The sequence below is a fragment of the Musca autumnalis genome, unplaced genomic scaffold, assembly GCF_047663935.1.
Source record: "Musca autumnalis isolate F117 unplaced genomic scaffold, ASM4766393v1 scaffold_3, whole genome shotgun sequence".
Taxonomy (NCBI): domain Eukaryota; kingdom Metazoa; phylum Arthropoda; class Insecta; order Diptera; family Muscidae; genus Musca; species Musca autumnalis.
Genome location: NW_027411866.1, coordinates 251,266,292 through 251,290,057, shown reverse-complemented (window position 1 = coordinate 251,290,057; position 23,766 = coordinate 251,266,292). Strand labels below are relative to the sequence as shown.

Here is a 23,766-nt window from a genome sequence, read left to right as displayed (position 1 = left end):
TCTCATATAGTAATATTTTAACTGAAATTCAAGTTTTTGTATTTGCCTATTTTTTTGACGATTTGAACTTGGCTCTCGATTGACGATTTTCCACCAAACTTATCTGGCATCACTGACTGTGAGCCAGAATTATCGAATCGAAGGAGGCATTGAAAATGTAGAATAGAAAAAAAGCACGCACACACAATTCGGCCGGCAAAGAAATCAGTTCAGTAATCAGTCTTCTTTTAATAGTGGAATACTGCGCACATGTAACGGAGTGTTGTTAGTGTTATACATAAATAGAACAAAGGAATTCAATTCCGAATTTATAAAAAAGTAAGAAATTGTGAAAAAAAAATAATAAAGAAAATTTGTGTGATATTTTTAAAACAATAGAATTTATTAAAAATAGTGCCAATTAATTATCATTGAATTTATTGCAAATCTCATTTTTGTTACGTGTTTTTGTGTTGGAGCAGCTTATCAATTTTGATAATTAATTAATAGAATGATCAAGGGTTTGTGTGTACCGCTTTGCTTTTAGTTTATTATTATGCTAATAATTAGAGCTCTGTTCCAGAACTAAAAAGTTTTTAAAATTTTTACCACTTTTACACATTTTGTGTTCCCGTACACAAAATTTATATGAAAATCGTTTACGACTTTTACAACTTTTACGACTTTGACCACTTTATAAAGTACGGGAACAGGCCATATGATTCTCCGGGATTATTTTACCTCAAAATGTATTAAAATGTGTCAAAATAAAATAAAATTTATTTTATTTATATTATTAAATCTACATAATGTAAAAATAAATTTGTTTTTATTACAATGATCCTTTAAGAAGTAATCTATCGGTATTTTATTTCACCACTTTAATCTATTGGTATTTTATTTCACCACTTTTGTGTAATGCAGGATAGGTATACCTATATCAGCCAAGATCATCCATATACGTTAACGTGACTACATGATACGTGTACTCACAATGAGAATAACAATCAGTCGTCGTTGAACAAAACCGCACACACCCGCCACATGTTTACTGGTCGCAGTTCTAACAACCACTGAATGCTGATACACATTTTCTTGTGATTCTCTCACTACTTTACTCTCTTTTTACACCCTCAGCCTTTAGGGTATGAAGGGTATATACACTTTCATACGCGCAAAATGTGCCTCATCGAAATAATGGTTTTAGACCCCAAGTATGTTTGGACGAAATGTGTTTCAGACAATTTGGAGTCGATTGAGCAATGTCCGTCTGTCTGGCTGGCTGGAGCGCACGATAACTCTCGAAGGGATGAACCGATTCGGTTCAAATTTTGGCTTTCGTAATATTTTGCCCAAACTTAGTTTAAGTTCGAAGATGGCCTATATCGGTCCACTCCTTCCGGTACCTCCCACACAAAAGTTCGAAAATGTTCCGAAAATTTTTACGCACGATAACTTTTAAAGGGAATAACCGATTTGGTCCATATTTCGCACATCGTGAAACTTGTACCAGACTTAAATAAGGTTTCAATATGGACTCAATCAGTCCACTCCTTCTGGTACCTCCCACACAAAATTTCGGAAAAGTTCAGTTTCTCACGAATTGCTTTGATTTTTGTTTTAGGAACTTGTATTCACGGCCCCCTATACGGCGGTACAAGTTTCATTAGGGGCAAGTCCATACTTCCTGAGAAAATAGCCTGAAAGTTGCAAAAACACCTATGACACCACGTGTGTTGGTTGGAGCGCAAGATAACTCTAGAACGGATCTGCCGATTCAGTCCAAAATTTGGCCTTAGTAATATTTTGTCCAAACATAGTTTAAGTTTGGCGATAAGCCATATCGGTCCACTCCTTCAGGTACCTCCCCCACAAAAGTTCAAAAATGTTCGGAAATTTTGTTCATACGGTAACTCTTGAAGGGAGTGGCCGAATTGGTCCATACTTTACACATCCTAATATATCTAATAGGTATAGATCAGGTTCGAATATGGACTATATTTGTCCACTCCATCCGGTAACTCCCACACAAAATTTCGGATAAGTTCACTTTAAGACCTGATATCGATTCACTTTGATTTTTATTGAAGCAACTTGCATTCGCTGCCACAATTACGATGATAAAAGTTTTTTAGGGGCAAGTCCTTACTTCTTGAGCAAACAGCCCGAAGAGTGTAAAAACCCGCTATGGCACCATATGTTGTGGCTGGAGATCCATTTCCATAACGGTCAATGTCGATCCATTCCTTTTAGTATCTCCTCCGCAAAACTTTTGATATTTAATCCTAATCAACATTTTTGTCGTTTCAAACGCCCAAAATTTTTAAACGTATTTTGGGAAATTTTTTTTCAATATACACAGGCTGAGGGTATATCTCTGTCGGCAAAGCGGACTTATACTTTCTTACTTGTTTATTTTGAGCATCAATGCCTATATCCAACTATACCCATAGACAAATAAATTTATAGACGAATCCAAAAACTCAAAAAAGTTCGAAGCCGTTTTTTGGGGAAAATGACAATATGTTCTTGGATATTTTTGTCTGAGGATATTGCTCCCATCAAAAACTAACCCCATGTAGTCTTTTGCCAGAACAAAATATTTATTAACTTGTGTTTTTTGGCATTTTATTTTGAGTTTCTTTTTCAGCACACTCAATTCGAACATACTCGGTCTATGTTTTCATTAGTCCAGTTGAAGACATTGACATAGACTAATGAAAAGATAGACGTCGGAATGCTCTCATCGAGTATGTTCGAATTGAGTGTGCTGAAAAAGCAAGTCAAAATAAAATACCAAGAAATACAAGTTAAATATTTTGTTCTGGCAAAAGACCTCACGGGTTAGTTTTTGACGGGAACTATATTCTCAGATAAAAATATCCAAGAAAATATTTTCATTTTCCCCAAAAAATGGCTTCGAACTTTTTTTGAGTTTTCGGATTTGAGTAACTTGACGGCGCAAAATTGAGTATTCCTTCATCTATGTTTTCATTAGTCTATGGCATCGTAAAGCAATAAAAAATAAAAACAACAATGTAGAACCATAAACTAATGAAAACATAGACGAAGGAATTCTCTCACCGAGTACGTTCGAATTGAGTGTGCTGAAAAAGAAACTCAAAATAAAATGCCAAAAAACACAAGTTAATAAATATTTTGTTCTGGCAAAAGGCTACATGGGGTCAGTTTTTGATGGGAACAATATCCTCAGACAAAAATATCCAAGAAAATATTGTCATTTTCCCCAAAAAAAACGTCTTCGAACTTTTATGAGTTTTCGGATTTGAGTAACTTGACAGCGGCAACATTGAGTATTTCTTCGTCTATAAATTTATTTGTCTATGAACCACATTAATGTTTAAAAAATGTTGAAATAAGCAATGAAATATCGAGAAAAATTTAGTATTAATTCTCCCTTAAATTTGCCTCTCTCTGGATTTTGCACAGCTCTTACAGAGAGCGAACATATGTGTGTTCCCAGCAAACCAAAATCGGAAAAAACATCAGAGTTCGGACCGAATTCGGTCCGAAAGTTGGATGAAACGTCCGAGTTCGGATCCGAATTCGGTCCGAACTCTGACCGAAAGTCATATGGCGTGGTTGACGTGTTCTCTGACCGAAATTCGGATGAAAATCGGATGTTTTAGCCGACTTTCGGACCGAATTCGGTCCGAACTCTGATGAACTATCGTATAAATTTCTGATCGGACAGCTATCGGTCCGAATTCGGAAGTAAAATCTTATGAAATTCGAAAGTGTTTCAGTTAAGAAATATCCAAATCCTATAAAAGTTTATCTACTATAAACATATTAAAGGTTTTAATATCATCTTATGCTGTGTTAAATGCGGAAAACAAACTGTGGAGAACAACAAATTCGTCAACACGATCTGTGGAAATACATGTCTTCACATGCAAAAAATGTTCATACACACAAAAGTGTTAAGAAACTTAACTTTGGCCATATACAAATATAAAACATAGTTTTGAAGTTTGACGAAGAAAATCTTTACTTTCATTAACTTCACAAAAATAAAGAAATATGTATGCAACCGATCACTATGAATAACATTTAAACACTATCATGCATCAACACGCATAACAAAAATAAACCAAATTTGTTCTCCGATACAGAAATTAAAACCCGAGCACTCAATTTTTCTTCGTACTGCATCAATGTCGGCACATCAACAATTACACATTTACAATGTGCGAGCGAAACATGTACAATTCTTTTCTCTCTGCTTATTTAGAAGAGAAAATAGAAAAATTTCCTTCAGAGAGGGAGAGAGAGGACAGGAAAAAGTTCGTCAGACTAGTCGGACAGAGTTCGGACCGAAGTCGGTCAGACGCCTCGGAAAAAACTTCCGACTTTGAGCAGACGCGTCGGACGTTCGACATTGTGTTTGCTGGGTTAGTACCGTTGTATGCAAGCATGCTGCAAAACAAAAAAAATCAAAACTTTTGTGTTCTCTTTCGTTGCGTTCGGGTCGTGTGTGTGTGAATTGCCGAAAAATTTCGTAACTTTAACAATACCAAAGCACGACATTGACATAGACTAATGAAAAGATAGACGACGGAATGCTCTCACCGAGTATGTTCGAATTGAGTGTGTAATACAAGTTAGTTAGTTTTTGACGGGAACTATATTCTCAGATAAAAATATCCAAGAAAATATTGTCATTTTGCCCAAAAACGTCTTCGAACTTTTTTGAGTTTTCGGATTTGAGTAACTTGACGGCGCAAAATTGAGTATTCCTTCGTCTATGTTTTCATTAGTCTATGTTGCTGATTGTTTGTGCAAAATAATGCTCCTTGCCCGGGTTGACCTGTTCTCCTTTATGGCAGTCCTTGATAGGTTTGGGTTGAGAACTGCGGGCAATAGTCCCGTTCTTGATCGGCCGTGGCTCCGAATTGAGCTGTTCTCCCTTATGGCAGTCCTTGATGGGTTTGAGTTGAGAACTGCGGTCAATAGTCCCGTTCTTGATCGGCCGTGGCTCCGTCATCCGCTTGTACTGCACCCCGGGTTGAGCTGTTCTCCCTTATGGCAGTTCTTGATGCGTTTGGGTTTAGAACTGCGGGCAATAGTCCCGTTCTTGATCGGCTGTGGATCATTTTTGGTCTTTTAAAAATTAAATAGATGTATATAAAAATAAAACATAAATCATAATACAAAAAACATAAAATTAAATTAAAAACATTCAATTTTTAAAATTATTTTACTACCTTTGTTGACTTTCTGCTTTTTTTAACCAGTTTTATTTATTATGACGCCGTTTTAGCAAGTAAAATGCTCTTGCAAAAACCTCCACGTCCATAATTGAATTATCGAATTCCAGTGAGCATCGACGTACACTTTCGACCTGAAATCTGAAATCTCAAAATCTATCAGATTGTCTATGAAATTAAGTTTCTTGCTGCCCATTTTTCTTCGCATTTCTTCCACCACCTGCACCCGGCCGGATTCTTGTAATATGGCCTCAAACATATTTAATGCCTCCTCGGTAAAAATGGGGAAGCGAATTGCGTCCCTTTGAGCCCTGGGTATTGGGCGCACAACACAAACAACCTGATGACCGTAAACGGGACCGTAATTGTTTTGGGACTGTACACTGCATCCGTGTTCTGAGATGTTTGTATGTCCTTGGGTACTGCAACCCGCGTTGAGCTGTTCTCCCTTATGGCAGTTCTGGAAGCATTTGGATTTCTTACTACGGGGAATAGTCCCGTTCTTGATCGGCAGTGGCTCATTATTAAAAAAATGTTAAAAAAACACACAAAACAAAAAATTAAATTAAAAATATAAAATTTCGAAATTTATTACTGTGCTTCCTTCTATTGTAGCGCCGTTTTAGCAAATAAAAAGCTCTACCAAACACCTCTTTGCAATGTTCCTGGGCTTCATATTCGTCCGTTATTGTGTTATCAAACTCCAGGGAGCATATTTCTTTCATTGCGTTTACAAGGTTCGTAAGTGTAAAAATCGATCTACACTTCCGCCCTGATGCGTTATACTTCTTTAAAATCTCATAATCTATGAGATTGTCCATTAAGTTTAGTGTTTTGCTGCCCATTTTTCTTCCGCATCTCTTCCACCACCTGCTCCCGGCCGGATTCTTGTAATTTGCCCTCCACAAGATTTAATGCCTCCATTGTAGCAATGGGGAAGAAAATTGCGTCCCCTTGATCCCTGGGCATTGGGCGCACAACAGAAACAACCGCTTTATTTTGATGCCAGATTTGCCGATTTATTGGCATTTTGACGATTTTTAGACCAAAAAAAGCAGAAATGCCGATTTGACGATTTTAACCCCAAAAATGCCGATTTTTAGTTATGTCAATTTTTTCACATAAAATTTGCCTTTTGTGTGAATATTGTGATTGGTAGCACTAATCTCTGAAAGACAACAATACATAAATCGACCACGTCATTTAAATGCGTTTATATATAAACTAATTTAATAATGCCACTGCATTTTAAATGTCACTTTCATTGCGTATACGTCAAATAAATACTCATAAAGAAGGTTAACCCGAAAAACAGGCTATAAATTAACCTCTTAAAACTATATTTGTATTAGTTAGTGCAGATCAAAAAACATAACTTTTTATGATTTTTTTTTCGACAGAAGTATCAGACTTTTTTAACAGATATTTTTTCATTAGGAAAAGTAAATTTTGATCTTACTTTCGGTAATTTTTTGTTGAATAATATTGCATAGTGTTGTGGCAAATAGCCATTTACGAGACACTATTTTTAAAAAAGCGTCTTGTGGTGTCCCCTCCATCTCGAAAACATCTGGACGGATCACCACATATTTCTATTGGCTTATTAAGTATCTAATAATCTTGTCCTTAGACGAGGGAATTTGAAAAATATTAATAAAAAATGGTGGACTTATAAAATTCAAACTTTGTTAAAAAATTATGTAGTTTTTTTTGTCCAAAAAACGTTCAAAATTTAAAAAATCTCTTCTTTAAAGATAAGATTTTATGTTCTTATGCCCGTAATTTCTACGCGTAGTTATCTTTGAGTTCATAGATATCCCCCGTGTAAGCAAAATTTCATCATTTCAAGCCATAGGTAACGTTACCGGGTCGAAAACGGCCTAACTAACAGGTAGCTACCTACCCGGTTACCTAGGGCTAGAAATTACGGGCATTAATAATATATGTGAGTGTGTGTTGCTGACATAGACCATAGCCGACCAAGTGTGCACACAAAATTCTCAATATTTGCAACTTTTGACAGTGCGTTAGTAACGTTGTATGCAAGCATGCTGCAAAACAAAAACAAATCAAAACATTAGTGTGTAGGGATAGGTAATGGAAAGCAATAATCGATTTTTCGACTTTTCGATTTTGGTCTAAAACTAAAAATGCGATTTTTCGGTGTTGCGATTATTTCAGTTGTTTTAAAACTCGACTTTCGACTTTTTCATAACCGCAGAAAATCGATTATAATCGACTATTCGTCGATTTTCGAGTTTTCTTTTGAAACTGTAAAACCACAAATCTATGGGCAAACTCGAAAATCGATCACAAGATAATCGATTATGCGATTTTCCCTCCAGACAAAAGTCGACTACGATTTTTAGATTTTTGACTGCAAAAAGTCGATTAACCGAAAGTCGACTTACCTATCCCTATTAGTGTTCTCTTTCGTTGCCGAAAAACTTCGTAACTTTAACAATACCAAAGCACGACATTGACATAGACTAATGAAAAGATAGACGACGGAATGCTCTCACCGAGTATGTTCGAATTGAGTGTGCTGAAAAAGCAAGTCAAAATAAAATGCCAAAAAATACAAGTTAATTAATATTTTGTTCTGGTAAAAGACAACACGGGGTTAGTTTTTGGCGGGAACTATATTCTCAGATAAAAATATCCAAGAAAGTATTGTCGTTTTGCCCAAAAAACGTCTTCGAACTTTTTTGAGTTTTCGGATTTGAGTAATTTGACGGCGCAAAATTGGGTATTCCTTCGTCTATGTTTTCATTAGTCTATGTTGCTGATTGTTTGTGCAAAATAATGCTCCTTGCCCGGGTTGAGCTGTTCTCCTTTATGGCAGTCCTTGATGGGTTTGGGTTGAGAACTGCGGGCAAGAGTCCCGTTCTTGATCGGCCGTGGCTGCGAATTGAGCTGTTCTCCCTTAAGGCAGTCCTTGATGGGTTTGGGTTGAGCCCGCAGTTCTCAACCCAAACCCATCAAGGACTGCCATAAGGGAGAACAATAGTCCCGTTCTTGATCGGCCGTGGCTCCGGGTTGAGCTGTTCTCGCTTATGACAGTCGTAAATTTTTGTATACGTCATCCGCTTGTACTGCACCCTGGGTTAAGTTGTTCTCCCTTATGGCAGTTCTTGATGCGTTTGGGTTTAGAACTGCGGGCAATAGTCCCGTTCTTGATCGGCTGTGGCTCATTTTTTGGTCTGTTCCTTTACTTTTAAAAATAAAAATAAATGTATATAAAAATAAAACATAAATCATAATACAAAAAACATAAAATTAAATTAAAAACATTAAATTTTTAAAATTATTTTACTCCCTTTGTTGCCTTTCTGCTTTTTTTAACCAGTTTTATGTATTATGACGCCGTTTTAGCAAGTAAAATGCTCTTGCAAACACCTCCACGTCCATAATTGAATTATCGAATTCCAGTGAGCATCGACGTACACTTTCGACCTGAAAGCTGAAATCTCAAAACCTATCAGATTGTCTATGAAATTAAGTTTCTTGCTGCCCATTTTTCTTCGCATTTCTTCCACCACCTGCACCCGGCCGGATTCTTGTAATTTGGCCTCCAAAATATTTATTGCCTCCATGGTAACAATGGGGGACCGAATTGCGTCCCTTTGAGCACCGGGTATTGGACGCACAACACAAACAACCTGATGAACGTAACCGGGACCGTAATTGTTTTGGGACTGTACACTGCATCCGTGTTCTGAGATGTTTGTATGTCCTTGAGTACTGCACCCCGCGTTGAGCTGTTCTCCCTTATGGCAGTTCTGGAAGCATTTGGATTTCTTACTGCGGGGAATAGTCCCGTTCTTGATCGGCAGTGGCTCATTATTAAAAAAATGTTAAAAAACACACAAAACAAAAAATTAAATTAAAAATATAAAATTTCGAAAATTATTACTGTGATTCCTTCTATTGTAGCGCCGTTTTAGCAAATAAAAAGCTCTACCAAACACCTCTTTGCAATGTTCCTGGGCTTCATATTCGTCCGTTAGTGTGTTATCGAACTCCAGGGAGCATATTTCTTTCATTGCGTTTACAAGGTTCGGAAGTGTAAAAATCGATCTACACTTCCGTCCTGATGCGTTATTCTTCTTTAAAATCTCATAATCTATGAGATTGTCCATTAAGCGTCTTGTGGTGTCCCCTCTATCTCGAAAACAACTGGACGGATCACCACATATTTCTATTGACTTATTAAGTATCTAATAATCTTGTCCTTAGACGAGGGAATTTGAAAAATATTAATAAAAAATGGTGGACTTATAAAATTCAAACTTTGTTAAAAAATTGGGTAGTTTTTTTAAAAAATCTCTTCTTTAAATATAAGATTTTATGTTCTTATGCCCGTAATTTCTACGCGTAGTTATCTTTGAGTTCATAGATATCCCCCGTGTAAGCAAAATTTCATCATTTCAATCCATAGGTAACGTTACCGGGTCGAAAACGGCCTAACTAATAGGTAGCTACCTACCCGGTTACCTCGGGCTAGAAATTACGGGCATTAATAATATAGTATAATTGTTCCACAAACATCCCAGAAGCGGCAAGTGAGGGTTGGGGTGGTGTTGTACTCAATAAGCGCACAAAAATATATGATGATCGGTACACTCCTTCTCGACCTATAGTGAACACCGTTTTTATTTTTTAAACAGTGTTTCGTAGCTGGTCAATTGTCACAAAACTATTTTGTTTTATGAATTGGTAATAGGTTTCTTTACTTAACATTTTATTTTATATAGTAATAATTTGAAATGAAATACAAGTTATTGTATTTGCCGATTTTTTGACGATTTGAAAACTATTTTGCCGATTTGACGATTTTGGCTCCCGAAAATTGAAGATTTTCAGCCAAACTTATCTGGCATCACTGACGACGTAGTAAATACTAGTCATTGCTGAGACAACAGAGAGAAGGGGTAAGCACGCTTGTGTAATAGCACACAGGCAAATTGGGAAATCGTACGTTTATGCAATTTTTTATATTTTTTAATAATTTGCATTGTGGACGATTTTAGACAACATTAGTGTTTAAAAAATGTTGAAATAAGCAATGAAATATCAAGAAAAATTAAATTTGCCTCTCTCTCGATTTTGCTCAGCTCTGACAGAGAGCGAACATAATGTGAGTGAGTGTGTGTTGCTGATTGTTTGTGCAAAAATAATGTTATTTGATTTTCGCCAGTCGCTGTTTGGACAGTAACGAATTAACATGTGCCCGGATGGGTGCGTTATTTTTTTTTAATTTACTAAATTTGTGGATTGGCTTAAGGTATTTTCGTGTTAAAAAGTACAGGTGCTTAACTGAAACAATGTGATCCCCGATCATGTAAAAATTAATTGTAAAAAATCGCTATATTTCTGCAATTTTTGATATTTTGTAGTACCTAATTGCTGATGCATCTACCTTGTGAATATGCCTTTGTGGCATCGTAAAGCAATAAAAAAAATGAAACAACAATATAGAACTTCGTTTTGCAATTACAAAGGAAAAAAAGTTAACCGTAGTAAAATTTGTAGATTCATTCATTCATTTTTAACAATCCGACAATCGAAAACGTTGTCGACACTAAAAATTGTTTGCAGTAACAATTGTGTTATTCTGTAAAAATGTAGACAAATTGTCTATAAACTTTTAAATGCTTTCAATTTTCAATATATTCATAAACGAAACATACACACAAACCAAAGGCTACTCCAATATTGAACATTTTGTCGATTTTTTAACAACTACTATTTTTGTGTCGTTTTCATAACGACATTTGGCTTAAATTTCCTTTAGAGGTACCTAAGGTAGGAAGACCATATTTTCACCATAGATAGTCCTTTCTATTCTGATTCCAACGGTGTATAACTTCCCGGAAATGTATACTTCCCCATATATAGGCCTCGAAAGTTCCACCAAAACCCCAAGTTGGACTTAAGTTAAAAACATTTATTAAACTAAATTCGTGTTAAAATTTTGTTAAAACGCATTTATTAAACTCAATTCGTGTTAAATGGAGGGAAAAACATTTGGGAAAAAAATGAAAAAAATTCTGTGACCTATTACTCCGTAAGTGTTTACTTCCCATATAATTGTATTCAAAAATAATAGATTTTACAGGTTCTGAATCGGAGGAATTATATATGCATGTATTTTGCTTGTTTCACTTGAATATAATATATTTTTGATTATTGTCTAAGAATTACTTGTATTGGCTGCCAAAACCCCAAAACTTGCCTGTGCGTTTTAGGCCTCCCGACAACTGTAAAAACAGTTGTAAAATTATGAATGAAAAATTGATTTCATTTTGTTTTCCCTTCTCATATTTCGTTATTGTTCAACTTCTTTTGTTTAACACATTTCAATTATCATCTCACTTATTTTTATAAAAATGTAAAAAACTTTTTAACCCAACGGTCTCTGATAATTTGATGAACAGCAGGCAGACAAAACAAATTTGTTCTATTTTAGAGGATTTTAAAAATGTAATTATGTTTTTCCTGAAAAATTTTAGTACGACCCTATTATTCAATTTTTTTTGCTTCTTTTTGACATTCAATTTTCAATGACAACAATGTTTTTTTTTGTAAAATTGTTAGTTGTTGTAATTCATGCATGCTATTAAATCAGAGTTGTATTTGAAGACAATCCCCGGCATAAAAATAAAACATAAATCATAATACAAAAAATATTAAAATTAAAAACATTAAATAGTATATAAAAATAAAACATAAAACATGGAACATGAAACACAAAACATACAATTAAATTAAAAACAATAAATTTTTAAAATTATTTTTCTCCCTTTGTTGCTTTTCTGTTTTTTTTTTTAACCAGTTTTGGTTATTATGACGCCTTTTTAGCAAAAACCTCCACGTCCATAATTGAATTATCGAATTCCAGTGAGCATATTTCTTTCATTGCATTTACCAGGTTCGGAAGTGTAAAAATCGACTTACACTTCCGACCTTATGCGTTATACTTCTGTAAAATCTCATAATCTATGAGATTGTCCATGAAGTCTAGTGTTTTGCTGCACATTTTTCTTCTCATTTCTTCCACCACCTGCTCCCGGCCGGATTCTTGTAATTTGGCCTCCAAAATATTTAATGCCACCACGGTAACAATGGGGAAGCGAATTCCGTCCCTTTGGGCCCTGGGTATTGTGCGCACAACATAAACAACCTTCGTTACCGTAATTGTTCTGGGGCTGCACCCGTGTTGCGTGTTGAGCATAAAACATAAATCGTAATACAAAAAACCTAAAATATTAAAATTAAGTTAAAAACATTAAATGGTACATAAAAATAAAACATAAATCATAATACAAAAAAAATATTAAAATTAAAAACATTAAATAGTATATAAAAATAAAACATAAAACATAAAACATGGAACATGAAACACAAAACATTAAATTTTTAAAATTATTTTTTCTCCCTTTGTTGCTTTTCTGTTTTTTTTTTAAACCAGTTTTGGTTATTATGACGCCGTTTTAGAGAGTCAAATGCTCTTGCAAAAACCTCCACGTCCATAATAGAGTTATCGAATTCCAGTGAGCATATTTCTTTTATTGCGTTTACAAGGTTCGGAAGTGTAAAAATCGATCTACACTTCCGACCTGATGCGTTATACTTCTTTAAAATCTCATAATCTATGAGATTGTCAATGAAGTTTAGTGTTTTTCTTCCACCACCTGCTCCCGGACGGATTCTTGCAATTTGGCCTCCAAAATATTTAATGCCTCCATCGTAACAATGGGGAAGCGAATTGCGTCCATTTGAGCCCTGGGTATTGGGCGCACAACAGAAACAACCTTCGGGACCGTAATTGTTTTGGGACTGCACCCGTGTTGCGTGTTGAGCTCCTTGGCGTAAATTTTTGTACACTGCATCCGTATTCGGAGATGTTAATATGTCCTTGGGTACTGCACCCCGCGTTGAGCTGTTCTCCCTTATGGCAGTCCTTGATGCGTTTGGGTTTAGAACTGCGGGGAATAGTCCCGTTCTTGATCGGCAGTGGCTCATTATTAAAAAAAAATATTAAAAAAAGCACACAAAAAACTAAACTTTAGGCGCGAAACACTTTTATAGGAATTCACATGTTCATAAAAACAGAATTGAGTGCAATTCTCTAAAGGACCAAATATATGTATAAGATCAGTTGCGTGACGCGTTGACAACAATAACCACATGAAAAATGTGTAAGTGATGCCAAGTTTTTTCTTGTGTAAGTGATGCCAATGTTTTTTTTTTTTTTTTAATTGTTAGTTGTTGTAATTCATGCATGCTATTAAATCAGAGTTGTATTTGAAGACATTCCCTGGCATAAAAATAAAACACAAATCATAATACAAAAAATATTAAAATTAAAAACATTAAATAGTATATAAAAATAAAACATAAAACATGGAACATGAAACACAAAACATAAAATTAAATTAAAAACAATAAATTTTTAAAATTATTTTTCTCCCTTTTTTGCTTTGCTGTTTTTTTTTTTTTAACCAGTTTTGGTTGTTATGACGCCTTTTTAGCAAAAACCTCCACGTCCATAATTGAATTATCAAATTCCAGTGAGCATATTTCTTTCATTGCATTTACCAGGTTCGGAAGTGTAAAAATCGACTTACACTTCCGACCTGATGCGTTATACTTCTGTAAAATCTCATAATCTATGAGATTGTCCATGAAGTCTAGTGTTTTGCTGCACATTTTTCTTCTCATTTCTTCCACCACCTGCTCCCGGCCGGATTCTTGTAATTTGGCCTCCAAAATATTTAATGCCACCACGGTAACAATGGGGAAGCGAATTCCGTCCCTTTGGGCCCTGGGTATTGGGCGCACAACATAAACAACCTTCGTTACCGTAATTGTTCTGGGGCTGCACCCGTGTTGCGTGTTGAGCATAAAACATAAATCGTAATACAAAAAACCTAAAATATTAAAATTAAGTAAAAAACATTAAATAGTACATAAAAATAAAACATAAATCATAATACAAAAAAAAATATTAAAATTAAAAACATTAAATAGTATATAAAAATAAAACATAAAACATGGAACATGAAACACAAAACATAAAATTAAATTAAAAACAATAAATTTTTAAAATTATTTTTTCTCCCTTTGTTGCTTTTCTGTTTTTTTTTTTTTAAACCAGTTTTGGTTATTATGACGCCTTTTTAGCAAAAACCTCCACGTCCATAATTGAATTATCGAATTCCAGTGAGCATATTTCTTTCATTGCATTTACCAGGTTCGGAAGTGTAAAAATCGACTTACACTTCCGACCTGATGCGTTATACTTCTGTAAAATCTCATAATCTATGAGATTGTCCATGAAGTCTAGTGTTTTGCTGCACATTTTTCTTCTCATTTCTTCCACCACCTGCTCCCGGCCGGATTCTTGTAATTTGGCCTCCAAAATATTTAATGCCACCACGGTAACAATGGGGAAGCGAATTCCGTCCCTTTGGGCCCTGGGTATTGGGCGCACAACATAAACAACCTTCGTTACCGTAATTGTTCTGGGGCTGCACCCGTGTTGCGTGTTGAGCATAAAACATAAATCGTAATACAAAAAACATAAAATATTAAAATTAAGTTAAAAACATTAAATAGTACATAAAAATAAAACATAAATCATAATACAAAAAATATTAAAATTAAAAACATTAAATAGTATATAAAAATAAAACATAAAACATGAAACATAATACAAAAAAACATAAAATTAAATTAAAAACAATACATTTTTAAAATTATTTTTCTCCCTTTGTTGCCTTTCTGTTTTTTTAAACCAGTTTTGGTTATTATGACGCCGTTATAACAAGTAAAATGCTCTTGCAAAAACCTCCACGTCCATAATCGAGTTATCGAATTCCAGTGAGCATATTTCTTTTATTGCGTTTACAAGGTTCGGAAGTGTAAAAATCGATCTACACTTCCGACCTGATGCGTTATACTTCTTTAAAATCTCATAATCTATGAGATTGTCAATGAAGTTTAGTGTTTTGCTGCCCAATTATCTTCTCATTTCTTCCACCACCTGCTCCCGGCCGGATTCTTGTAATTTGACCTCCAAAATATTTAATGCCTCCACGGTAACAATGGGGAAGCGAATTCCGTCCCTTTGAGCCCTGGGTATTGGGCGCACAACCGGACTGCACCCGTGTTGCGTGTTGAGCATAAAACATAAATCATAATACAAAAAAACATAAAATATTAAAATTAAATTAAAAACATTAAATAGTACATAATAATAAAAATAAAACATAAATTACAATACAAAAAACATAAAATTAAATTAAAAACATTAAATTTTTAAAATTATTTTACTCCCTTTGTTGCCTTTCTGTTTTTTTAAACCAGTTTTGGTTATTATGACGCCGTTTTAGCAAGTAAAATGCTCTTGCAAAAATAATATATAAAAATAAAACATAAAACACAAAACATAATACAAAAAAACATACAATTAAATTTTTGAAATTATTTTACTCCCTTTGTTGCAATTCGGATTCTTGCAATTTGGCCTCCAAAAGATTTAATGCCTCCATCGTAACAATGGGGAAGCGAATTGCGTCCATTTGAGCCCTGGGTATTGGGCGCACAACAGAAACAACCTTCGGGACCGTAATTATTTTGGGACTGCACCCGTGTTGCGTGTTGAGCTCCTTGGCGTAAATTTTTGTACACTGCATCCGTATTCGGAGATGTTAATACGTCCTTGGGTACTGCACCCCGCGTTGAGCTGTTCTCCCTTATGGCAGTCCTTGATGCGTTTGGGTTTAGAACTGCGGGGAATAGTCCCGTTCTTGATCGGCAGTGGCTCATTATTAAAAAAAATATTAAATAAAGCACACAAAAAACTAAACTTTAGGCGCGAAACACTTTTATAGGAATTCACATGTTCATAAAAACAGAATTGAGTGCAATTCTCTAAAGGACCAAATATATGTATAAGATCAGTTGCGTGACGCGTTGACAACAATAACCACATGAAAAATGTGTAAGTGATGCCAAGTTTTTTCTTGTAGTTTTCATGCGGTTGTTTTAACGCGACGCTCAACGGACCTTACGTGCCGGGGCCTTAACACATTTTTTGAGTTACCGACAAAAATCGGTAAATTTAAAACGCAAAATTATGAACGAAAACTTCAAATAAAAGTTGACAACACTTTTACTATCGGTAGAACTTTACGACTTTTTTTCATTCGTCCCTAACTTAAAGGTAGTTTACACAAGCTATCAATGTCATATGACCCGAAATAAAAACATTCCATATCTACCTACCCACGCAGGCAATATGGGGACGTAATTTCAGTGCATTTGTGGTGGTGTGGATGCAAAAGTAAATGGCGTAAGGAAATTCCCCAATATTGCACACATTAGCGACTGTAAAACGATGGAAAATTTCAGCACATATGACATTGATAGATAGTGTAAACAACATCTTACCGAAAAACATCGGTAATTAACAAAATTATAAGCTCAACTCGAAAGAGAATTAATTAAAGATCACTATAAATGACCTTCTCCTTAATGAGGCAAAAATAAAAAAAAGCATTTTAATTTTACCGACAATTGCCGGTAACTCAAAAAATTAGTTATATAATCGCACTACTGGGCCTGGATCCTTGTTCTATGAAAATTTGAAATGAGAAATATTTTCCTTATATATTTTTTCACTTGACATTTATTTCCTTTATAAAAGTTTTCATTTTAAATTTTCATAGAACATGAATTGAGCCCCTGATTACTAAAAAGATATAAAAAGCCAACAATAGGCACGTAAAGCCTGAGGGGTTACCAGTAATCGAATATTTTTGTATACCATTTTAATCATAGCTTTTCACTCCACAAAAATATGCTTAAAATATTTTAATTTGTTCGTTTCTATCGAACTAAACTTTTACTCGACAACGATACATCAATTTTTTCCATAAATGCAAGGCAAATTTATATAAGGTATATGCATGAATTACAACAACTAACAAATTTACAAACACAAAATTGTTCTTATTCAAGGTACATTTATACAAGGTAGAAGTGACAATCAGCTGTATTCTTACTTTTTTTGTAAATTTAGTTTTCAAGATGTAATAGGGTCTACTCATGAAATTTGAAACTTCGAAATTTGCTACCATAAAATACTGTTTTTCTTCCTAAACGTGCAATAAAAATGACCTACGACAGTTCTGAATGCTTTATATTTAGATTGTCGTTCAAATTTGTTCTATTTTGGAGGATTTTCAAAATGTATTTATGTTTTTCCTAAGAAAAGTTTTGGAACGACCCTATTATTCAATATTTTCTTTGACAATTAATTTTCAATACCAACAATGTTGTTTTTGTAAATTTGTTAGTTGTTGTAATTCATGCACATACCTTCTATAAATTTACCTTGTTCTTATTGAACATTAATTGTCAAAGAAAATATTGAATAATAGGGTCGTTCCAAAACTTTTTTCAGAAAAAAACATAAATAAAAAAAAGCCGAAAAGTGAGTGCGATTCTCATTCATATGGGAATACTAGACACTTAAAGAGTTCGGTTTTTCGCTAAAAAGGCATCATTTCAAAAACTGAGAAGCCAATTGATAATTCCCTTCGCCGGGATGAAATCATGATATTGGTAGCGATCAGTAAAATTTTGCAACACTGTCAGTTCATTTTGAAAAACATTACTCTCTGTAATAGAGGGTAATAAATGAAGGTGAGCCAATGGGGGAATACTCCACTCAAGCAATCGAAAATGAGATTGAATCTTCAACAATAAACAAAACAAAAATAGGGATTTTCCTCAACTTTCGATGCCGATATCTCGGGAAGTATATATTTCCGGGACAAAAATTATACATCGTTGGAATCAGAATGTAATGGGCTATGGCCAGGTGCCGTTTATCGAATGCATAACATCGACTGTTGTTAAAAAGTTACAGAATAGGCCCACAGATTAAAAATTGTTTTCAAGATCGCATCTACTTAAATTTTAAAATATGTGTATACTAAACTCAATATAAAAGTTTGCGCAGTTAATTGTTCTGTTCCAGGACTTGCAAGAGTCTACTATGGTTGAAATTAAAAAAAAAATCCTTCAAAAAAATTTGAAAAAGTTCAAAAATAATAGATTTTGCAGGTTCTGAATGTATTGTATTTTGCTTGTTTCACTTGAATATAATATATTTTTGATTATTGTCTAAGAATTAATTGTTTTGGCTGTCAAAACCCCAAAACATGCCTGTGCGTTTTAGGCCTCCCGGCAACTGTAAAAACAGTTGTAAAATTATGAATGAAAAATTGATTTCATTTTGTTTTCCCTTCACATATTTCGTTATTGCTCAACTTCTTTTGTTTTCAACACATTTCAATTATCATCTCACTTATTTTTATAAAAATGTAAAAAACTTTTTAACCCAACGGTCTCTGATAATTTGATGAACAGCAGGCAGACAAACGACAAATCCCCAGCAAAATGTTCGATGCTAAGATGCTATTCAAGAATGGGTGCAAGTGAAATGGAATGTCGTTTTTTTAGCATCTTCACTCATTCTTTTTACAAGAGCGTGACCCCCAAAAGATGCAATTCATTTTCAGATCCTAAGCATGTCATCTCCACTAACTCGCTGGAATGACATCTTAAACAATTCTTTGGCATGGCATATATACCAAATCTTTGGCATGGCATCTATACCAATTCTTTGGCATGTCATCTTAATTAATTCCCTAGAATAGCATTTTCGCTAATCTTTGGCATGTCATTTTCACCAACCTTTGGCATGAATTTTTCACGTCTTTTTTCGGAAAATGCTGTATTGAAATATGATTTTTATGGCTTTTATATTTATTCAAAGCAATTTATGAAATAAGTATAACTTAATTATAATTGCAGTTTGTTGTTGTAAATGTTAAATTTTCTGCTTAATGAATGTGGCTACATATTGAAGTTTGTTAGTAGATTTGATGCTGAACAGATCTTTTGTGTAATGAAACCTTGCTCTATAGAAATTTAAACGGCAGTACCATCCCGAGCGTATTAAGCCAAAAATACTCTGCTTTGTCCTGACAGCTGACGCTCCTCAGCTGAGATAAATGGTCGATATTCTCCGAGGACCGCATGCATACGATAGATAGTTGTTTATTGAATCTGCGACTGCATTCATGTGAATACTTCTTAAACCTGCTTGATAGGCTTGTTGATCCTGGTTCTGCTCCCAGCGACCATGACATTAAACTCTATTGTTCTCAACTCTACCGCCCAGGTGGTGAACAAAGTGGCCGTAGATTTATTGGCTGATATTTGTATATTCCTCACGTGGAAAACGGTGGTAAGATCAGACAAAAATGAGTTCAGCCCTTCACAAATTTCATCAGGGAAGGCACCTGACACCAAGATCGTACAATCATCCGCATACGTTATAGGATAGACAGTTCCTGCAATATCACCTCGGACAACTACAAGTTTCACTCTACGGGTCTCGGACATCTTAATCATAAATTCTACGCACGACAGGCGTCCAAACATATAATTTATTATCCAACGTTTCAAACTTGGCCGGAGCGTAGTGTACTCGATGAACTCAAACAGCGTGGAGTGCTTGACAATCTCAAAGGGTTACTATCACTGTTCTATCGCACGGCTTACTTTGATTGAGTCCTCGACTAATATGAGTAGAGATGGCATGTAGCGCAGTTGTTGTGCTGCTTGCGGATCTCATGTTATTGATCGGCAACTAGATAGTTATTTCTGATGCTGGGGTCTTTGTTACGGGCGACTAAAGCGAAATTGGTCTGCACGATTTACCTTTGCTGGCATACTTGCTTGGCTTCAGTAGCTGGTATACTTTCCAGACTTGGGGAACGATGTGTGTGGCAAGCGACAGGTTGAGAACTTTATTGAGATACTTGACATTCGACGGTCCAGCTGTTGCAGTTTAAGCACCGCCGCTACTCGCAACATAGTTAATTCCTCCGCAACTGATTGATTGATTCATCTTACAAAAGGTTTTTCAGTTCCCATCAGCAGTACAGATTTCGACATGGACTCTAACTGCAAATTACTATTTCGTGAATTTTATTTTACGAACATTTTGGAAATGTAGGGATCTACAACTCGACTTGTAGAGCAGGGCTCTCTAGAGCAGACAAGAACAATTTTATAATACCAAAGATTGAAGTCCGACTCTATTTTTTGCTCAATGATTGGGACTTCCTAGCGTAATAAATCTTAGATAAGTAAAAGAAAAAATATATACATGTGTATAAATAAAAACACAAAATGCATCTCTATTGGATCGATGGAATGGGTTCAAATGCTGACGAAAAGATCGGATCTTTCACGACTTCATTTGAACCAATGCAAAAGATCCAGTGAAATCATGGCATCTCATGGAACCACTTCCTTAAAATTTTGCTGGGTCAAGGCACATTTATATAAGGTAGAAGTGACAATCTGCTATTTTTTTGGATATTTGCTTTTCAAAATGTAATGCGGTCTGCTCATGAAATTTGAAACTTCGAAATGTGCAACCATAAAATACTTCTTTTCATCCTAAACGTGTAACAAAAATGACCTACAACAGTTCTGAAAGCTTTATATTTACATTTTCATTCAAATTTGTTCTATTATAGAGGATTTTAAAAATGCATTTATGTGTTTCCTGAAAAACATTTTAGCACGACCCTATTATTCAATATTTTTTTCTTCTTTTTGACATTTAATTTTCAATGACAACAATGTTTTTTTTTTAAATTTGTTAGTTGTTGTAATTCATGCATGTTATTAAATCTGAGATGTATTTGAAGACATTCCCTGGCATTAAAATAAAACATAAATCATAATACAAAAAAAAAAACATAAAATATTAAAATTAAATTAAAAACGTTAAATAGTACATATAAATAAAAATAAAACATAAATTACAATACAAAAAACATACAATTAAATTAAAAACATAAAATTTTTAAAATTATTTTACTCCCTGTTTTGCCTTTCTGCTTTTTTTAACCAGTTTTGGTTATTATGACGCAGTTTTAGCAAGTAAAATGCTCTTGCAAAAACCTCCACGTCCATAATTGAGTTATCGAATTCCAGTGAGCATATTTCTTTTATTGCGTTTACAAGGTTCGGAAGTGTAAAAATCGATCTACAGTTCCGACCTGATGAGTTATACTTCTTTAAAATATCATAATCTATGAGATTGTCAATGAAGTTTAGTGTTTTGCTGACCATTTTTCTTCGCATTTCTTCCACCACCTGCTCCCGGCCAGATTCTTGTCATTTTCCCTATTAATTTAATAAATTTGTGAATCGACTTAACCCAGCGTTTATACATGACAGGACAGTTGAGTTCATATAATAGCTGTGTTCCTTTACTTACCTGAGGTTACCATTTGCTACCATTTTTACCTGCAATGCGTTCCTTAACGCCAAAAAGTGGTAAAACTGGCTGCAATTTTGAAGAGAGTGAGAGAGGAGAGAGAACACATATGCCTTTCTCTTCTACCACAGGCTACCAGACAAATTTCTACAGGTAAAAAATGGCAGAACTGATTTTTCAATTTTGTTTGACGATTATTTCACAATGAAGAAAAAATTGACGAAAAACAGAAGAGTAAGGCGAACGCTGACAAAACTAAATCAAAAACTGTGAAATAGAAGACGAAAATTTATTTGTTATGTTTCTTTTTGTCATTGCTACCAGATCTACCATTTTTCCCTTCCTTTACTTTTCTGGTAAAAATGTTCATGAGAGAGCAATTTTGACACTTTTCTCTTTTACCACTCTTACCATTAAAAACGTAAAGGAACAAAGCTAATGACAACTGGCATAAACTGTTGTAAAAACTCCTAGTAAGATATTTTTGTGTTAAAATTTACAGGTGATTAATTGAAACTAAAGGGCTATCCTGTAAAACCAGTTGACACCTACATTTCCTGTCAAAATATTGATGTGATTTGAAATAAAAAAAAAACTTTGTCATTCCTTATTCCAAAAAAATGTGACAAATTTTTAACCCTCCGTTTGCACATGCAAGTGACAGATCTAAAAATACGAATATGTTATGAAAAATTAATACAGTAGCAATGTTTATATTCGTACACCCTTCAAAAATTAATAATTTTTTTATTATTTACATAGTGTTTTGCAAATTTCGTAATAAGGCGAAGTCAGTAATTCGGAGGGAGCTCAGAAAGTTTTATTCAAAAAAAAAAAAATTAATGCTATGAGCTCATCAGCTCTTTGGCGCTTCCTCAGAGGATCAGGATGTCTAGGCGGAGATGATATAAGTTTTGACATTGACGTTAATGCTGTAAATAGGTGTGTCTTTTTACGTGATAATTTGTAATAATTATTACGAAATGTTACTAAATGCTATCTTTTTACACAAAAGTTCAGTAAAAGAGAGCGAAATGAGAGAACAACTTTTACGGTTGCTTGCTGAGAAATTGCTAAAAGTTGCTGAAAGAGTTTTTCCCAGCAAAATTTATCAAGTTCGATCAGCTATTTTCTAATCATCTGCTAATGGTCAGCTGCTCAATGTTTATCTTATTTTTGTGGAAAAATGCTATAAATATTACGATTCAGCTATATTAATTGATTGTTTTATTAATATATTAATTATTTTTAATTTATTTTGCTTAAAATTGAAGAAGTTTTTCATTGCTTTGGAGTTAGTTTTTCTTTCTATATATAACCGGATTTAACAAACCGACTGGGTTTTAAATGTCAATTCCATTGTTTATATTTCAAACAAATCCTTATAAAGAAGGTTAACCCAGCAAAAACCTCTAATATAAACAGCATATTACTCTCTGAAAAGAAGTTACTGAATAATACTTGTTGTGTATTTATTTCAGCTAAAGTCCATACTTTGTTGCTTCAAAATTTGAAGAAACAAAATGTTTAACAGTGGGTATTGAAATTGATTACTACGAGCGGAGGCAGAGAATACTATAGTTTCGGAAGCAGCCAAACTTCCTCATCAGTTCTCTTAACCGCTGACTCTGTATCAATAAACAGGTCAATAAGAGTGACCAGAAAATTAAACAGAACGAGAAATTTTCTGTATCCTCCTAAATCTGTTGACCGCACAATTGAGTCAGAATAATCAAAATCATATACCCACTACTGTGGGTATATGATTTCTCGTTCTGTTTAATTTGCTAACTCGTGATGTCGATTTTCCGGAATTTGCTGAGTCCGACACGGGATTTTCCTTTAGCTGTTTTTATTATCATGATATCGAAATGACGCTTAGTAAAATAAAATTCTAATCTATTGGTGTAATGAAATATATCTCGATTTCTTGAAACTAATTTTTCCTTATATTTCAGATTATGTTTTAGGCTTAATTAATTCCATCTTCACGTCTTCTTCCTTTCCTTTACAGTGGAAAAAAGCTCGTGTTATGCCTATACCTAAAGGTAACAGCTCCGATGATCACAGACCCATTTCAATTCTCCCTGTATTGTCTACAGTGTGTGAGCACATTATGAAAAACCAAATGTTGTTGCATGTTAACCAGTTTTGTATAATGGTCAATTTGCTTTC

The 23,766-nt window shown here is 34.4% G+C and overlaps 1 protein-coding gene across 1 annotated transcript in view; it reads left to right on the top strand.

The window, feature by feature from the left end:
• Positions 1 to 224: 224 nt before the first annotated feature.
• Positions 225 to 23,766, top strand: part of LOC141399334 (uncharacterized) — an 88,485-nt gene continuing 64,943 nt past the window's right edge. Inside the window, exon 1 of the mRNA XM_073977845.1 lies at positions 225 to 318. The gene's annotated coding sequence lies outside the window, so the exon portion shown is untranslated. The remainder of the gene's footprint in view (positions 319 to 23,766) is intronic.